Raw genomic sequence first — 5770 nt, 5'->3', positions numbered from 1 at the left:
AGAAAATGATGAGGGAAATATCTGGATAGAAAACTTACAGTGAAGCAATGGCTATATATTTTTCAATCTATTATATTTCTTTTTTTACAGATCGGTTGAATTTCAGAGTTACAGTATAAGCGACTATATAAATTGTACCCCACTCCATATAAACAGTAGATTTTATGGCACTGCCCATATTAATTGTTACAAATGGTTGGCAACCTTCAGTCTCGAAAGACTATGGTATAAGCCTACAGCACCCGGTATTCCCAAGCGGTCTCCCATCCAAGTACTAACCAGGCCTGACCCTGCTTAGCTTCCAAGATCAGACGAGATTGGGCATGTGTAGGGTAACAGTTGTTCCCAGCTGTAAGCATCTGTGGTGAGAATGTCCCCCTGCATATGTACAGGCATCTCCCCGTATCTGTGAATCTAGTATCTGTGGATTCAGTTATCAGTGGTTCTCTGCACCTATTCCCATGTCCTCCATGCTCATTACTTTCATTTTTCTTCTTTACTGTTGTGCCAAGCTTGCATGTTTCTTTCTTTTATAGAACACTAGAAGGGAACGCAACAAGAAGCTTCCTGCTTCCTGTTAACGTTCACTTGGGGCCCAATTCTATTTAACTTTCCAGTGCTGATGCAGCTGCAATACAGCTCCGAGGTAAGGGAACAAAAAAACTTGGTCTAATATTGATCATCATAACTCCAAAGCACATGTTCTCATTCTGTAATAGTATCATATTGGCCATTCTGAACAATCTGTAGTGGCCCTTAAGCTATTTCTGCCCACACGCCCTACAGGCAGCACCTAAATGTTGCATGTATACACCCGCTGGCACAGAGGAGTTTTAATAGAGCTCCAGAGCTGGCAAGTACCGAACATGCTTGGTATCTGTTTACTGCCAACATTTACTGCCCATACAAGCTGTCATAAGGAGCTATTTCAATTGAAAGAACTGGGTCGTGAGTTAATGAGTCCACTCCAGGGAGAAAATCTAAGTGCTTGTAATGCGATGGCATTGACAAAAAGAAAGGAGTTTGGATTCTGGTCACTTCCTTGCTTTAAAGAGCACAAGTCCCAGACTGAAGTCCTCCAAAGTGGTCACACTGCAGTGCCAACTTTGTACTTTACGGGGAGACTGCCAACACTTGAAAAGCCCTGCTTCAGAATACAAACGTGTTAGTGCGGTGGTTCCCAAATATTTTAGAGGCGCAGATGCTGCTGCCTGATTTATAAACACCAAGAGGTGTGGCTATAATGGTGATTGGGCAACAGTGCCCCGCCCCCAGTAGCAGCTTGTTAAACCCTTGATGCACATAACCTAATCTGCCCGGTCAGTTTTGTAAACTACCAAAACTTGGGACCCAATCCACTGGTGGTTCCCGGACCCACACTTTGGGAACCTCTGGTCTAGTTCATAATGCTCCGCAACCATAAAAATGAATGCATTTTCCCACAAAGTCCTTCCGTGGCTCAGAATGAAAAGTGAGACTTTTGTGGAAAGAGACCACTTGTCAAAGGTGAGGCCAGGATCAGCATTTTGACCCTGCTCTCTGGCTAAGCTGAATCCCTGCCCCTTTTTCCATCATAGTGGGAAAGTGACTTGGTACCTCCAGAACCCTGGTCTAACAGGCAATTGACATACTGGCAGATCTGAAGGAAGAACTAAGTACCACATAGGCCTGTTTTCAAGAATCCCTTCTGTCTGGTATATTCTTTGAGCATTGTCCACAGCAATGCACCTGCGGGGGAGGGTGAATCTATTGTTTTTTTTTTAATTAGAAATCTTTATTTTGATCAAGTGAATGAGTGGAGTGTCTGAGGACTCTTGAGGGCTACATAGGAGTGAGTAGGGGGCTTGAAGAGTGGGAGAGAACTTGCCTTGCTTTCAGGACTTGTTGCTAAGTTCAGCTGTTTGGGTAATTTGCTTCACATAGATTTTGAGTCTTGTCAATGACCCCCTTCATCTCAAAAAATTAGGCTTGGCCTTGACCTGTTTTGTATGGTTTTGTTGTTGCTGTTGTTGCTGTTCTTTTCCTGGTCCTTTAATTTGAAAATGAGACTTGGGTCACTCCTTTGAGTGACGCCTGAATTTACATATTAACACTCACAAAGGAATTTACTTTTACCGAAAGGGCTATGTCAACTCTAAGTATTATAGAGGTAAACAGTTATCACCCCATCTCCCAGAAACCCATACACACAGGGTGTGCATCTCTTATCTTTTACTGGGTATTTATCGGTGCTCCTTGTTGTTGCTGTTGTTTTTAAATTCTAACATCAAAAAAAGTTTTGAATGTGACGACATTCCAACAGCCCAATCCACAGCATGCTAGATCTGGTGGGGCGGGCACATGCAAAACCTGCCATAAAGCACATTACGGCTGCATGGACAATCGTAGCATAGGTGGGGAAAGCCTGCGCTGTTTTTTTAGCAAGTAAGCTCTGTGTGGGCTGGTGGAGGGGTGGGGAGAGGGTGGAATGGGGGTGGGGAGGGGTGAAACAGGGCAGGGAGAGGAGAGCTGATCAGGCCCAGGAGCGAGGTGGGATCGGCCGGATTGGCTCCCACTGTATTCTATTCCAGTCCCAAGCCTGATCACCCAGCACAAACTTGCTCTGACTTTCACCAGCAATTTTGCTGTTGCAAACCTGAGAAGCCCATTGTGGCTGCTGGGGCTTACATTGGGGCAAGGGGACAAATGTCCCCTTATCTCAAGGAGACCTCCAGTAACCTCTTTCTCTTCACTAGATTCAGTGTAGACCATTCTAACACCACAGCATCCTGGCACAGTAGTCAGGATTGCACTTATAAGATATTTCCCGTTTTCACTTGAGCTCCAAAAAGTACATTAAATGGAATTTAAGGTGTTGATCTTAAATTCTGCACTATGTAAGCAGTAGAGACTTTGCATTAAAAATCTAAAATTTCTAACAATTTTATTCTTTGATGCTGTTGTAATTCTACTGCTTAATAAATGGACTAAGACAATAGTTCTCAAACTGGTGGATCGCAACCCACCAGTTCCTGTAAAGCTTCCCTGTCTCTTTAAGGGGCGGGGAGGGGAGTGAGAGGGAAGGGGCTGAGGAATGTGCTTTCACTTACGGTGGGCTTCAGCAAGCAGCAGGAGTTGTGGGGAGCCCTGCGCAGCCCTCCGCAGGGATCCCCGAGGCTTAGAATGTTGACCAACAGCATGCGCAAACCACTTCCAGTTTCGCGTCACAACAAAGAGGAGGTTTGCGCATGCTGTATGTCAATATTCTAAGACTTGGGGAGCCCTGCGAAGGGCTGTGCGGGGCTTCCCGCAACTCCTGCTGCTTGCAGAAGCCTACTGTACATGAAAGCATCCTCCCGCGCCTCTATTAGTGATGAGATCCTGGGGATCGTGTCACTGCCCTGGCCCCTCCCCTGCAAAGACTTATTTAGGCAGTAAAACTCTCCCTAAGTTTGAGAACCACTGGACTCGGAGATATATCTTTTCCAAATGGCTAAATGAAAATTGGTGATTTAATTGATAGTAAGCACACTCTTCTCCAGAAATGGTATTAACTTGAAAGACACTGTGCAATCTCGATACTGTAACCTTAATTTTTTATGTTTAAATAAATATGTTATTTATGTTTAAATAAAAAAAGGAATCACATCCAATTTTTTAGCTACCTCACCACAATACTATAGTAGCTACATTTTTGATGCCATAGCTGCATTGTCTCTAGTGTGTGTGAGAAGCCTCACAATCTCACTATCATAATTAGGGTTCACTATCGGCTCCTAAGGACAGCAGTCGTGGCAGAAAGAACACCAGAGAGAAAATGAGAGCACTGTCCTCTACCATAGCTTTGTGGCATATCCAGTGGTTCTCAAACTGGTGGGTTGTAACGCACCAGCCTGAGAACCTCTACCCTTTTCCCTTTCAAGGGTGGGGGCAGGGAGAAAGCAGCGACCTGATCCCTAGGATTGCACCACTGTGGGGGAAGGGGGCTGTTTTTAACTTAATGTACCTGCTGCTGGGATCCAGTGGGTGCGGGTGGGTTGTGATTGCGAAACCAGAAGTGGGTTGCAATTTTTCTTTTTTACATGCTGCAAGCCACGGGGAGCCCTGCAAAGGGCTCCATAGGGCTTCCTGCACCTCCCAGACCCTGGCAGCCCTCCTTCCCCCACAGCAGCGCGATCCTAGGGATCACATCACTGCTTTCCACCCCATCTTTGCAAAGACTTACCCTGGTTCTCAAACTCCCACAGAGTTTGAGTACCAGTGGCATAATCTACTGCAACCTGCCATGGCAATCATTTCCATTGAAGGGCAGGGTATAAATCTTGAAAATAAATAATGTAGCCCCTATTACTGAACTGTACTTGGCGCGGACTGAAACTGTCCTTTGAAATACTTCTCTTCATAGAAGATCATCACTCTCAATGAGTTATAGAGTCTCAAAAAGTATTTCTTGACAGCCTGATTTTCCCTCTTTAATAAGGAGTTTTGTATTCTGGGAAGAATGGATACAATTCAGTGTGTATGCCACAAGGTAAAGGGCCTTTATAACCACATCAAAAGAAGAAAGGTTTCACAAGCTTGGAAAAAGGAATATGACGCAATATTTTTTGCCCAAGGCTAATGTTATATAGTGGGTCCATGCGAATAAAGGAAGGCATAGAGATAACAGCTCAATATGTTTATTCCATCTTCAGAACAGAACCAGGCAATGAATCTGAATGAATCTGACACAAGGCAAGCACCTCTGGCTTTTATACCCTTTAGCTCTGCCCAGACTCCCCATGATTGGTGCAATTGGAACATTAACTAGAGGGCCAGTCGGATGGTAGGATTTCGATCCATCACCCGATTGGCCAGCCATAAGTCTGGGCCAATCAGTTGTGCAGGATTTTGACCCTGCATAACTTGCATACATAACAGCTAACATTGAAAAGTATATCTCTCCAACATTGGCAGAGTTACAGCCCAATGCTATTTAGCTCTCCCCCGTTGATGCAACTGTGCCATCGGTGCACATACTACATTCTGTGGGGGGCGGGGGAGTCCTGTAGGTTTCTTCCGGATAAAAGAACACTTGTTCCTTTGGCTACAGGTACGGCTTTGCTGTCCCACCAGGTCTACTCAGACCTGTGCCAGCAATTTTTCTGGTGCAAGTCTGAGTGGACCTGGCAAGGCAGATCAAGACCAGGAAAGTGGATACGATATCACTGGTGCTGTTGCCACCAGTTCTGCCCTCTTCCTGGCCTCGACACATACCCCTCCCCACCCCAGTTTCCACCCCATTCCTTCCCCTCCCCACCCTGTTCTGCCCACCCCCATCCCTTTCCCACCTACCCCATATGTCGACTTACCAGCATCGGGGCATCTTTGGAGGCCACCACTGTGTGGCTGCAGCTTGTTACCTTTCACAACCCCTGTAAAGCACTCTGCATTGCCAGAATGCAAATTGGACCTTAAGGGTGCGATCCTTGGGCCAGCGCAAATTCCTCGCACCAGCCCAGGAAGGTCGCAAACGTACCGTAAAGCAGTGCAGGGATGCACACTGGCCAGTGGAGGCTGAATTCAGTCTCCATGCCGATTTCACATAGGAGCCTTGTGTCAGCCAAGCTCGGCTGACACAAGGCTCTGGGGAGGGCAGGGAGGATGTGGGAGGGAGGTGTTCTGGGGTGGGGGAAGGGTGGGCGGAGGGCGGTCCCGGGGGTGGGCGGGCGAGGAGCGGGAGGCAGGGCTGGGATCCAGATGTTATCCTAGCCCCGTTCCCAAACAGTGCAGAGCGACTGCAAGCTGCTCC

The 5770-nt window shown here is 46.6% G+C and overlaps 1 pseudogene; it reads right to left on the bottom strand.

Moving 5' to 3' along the window:
- Window positions 1–230: 230 nt before the first annotated feature.
- LOC136642634 (5S ribosomal RNA) lies at window positions 231–357 on the bottom strand (annotated as a pseudogene).
- Between the last annotated feature and the right edge of the window lie 5413 nt (window positions 358–5770).

The sequence above is a fragment of the Tiliqua scincoides genome, chromosome 2 (assembly GCF_035046505.1).
Source record: "Tiliqua scincoides isolate rTilSci1 chromosome 2, rTilSci1.hap2, whole genome shotgun sequence".
In the NCBI taxonomy this organism is placed as follows: Eukaryota; Metazoa; Chordata; class Lepidosauria; order Squamata; family Scincidae; genus Tiliqua; species Tiliqua scincoides.
This window is presented reverse-complemented; position numbering and strand designations above follow the sequence as displayed.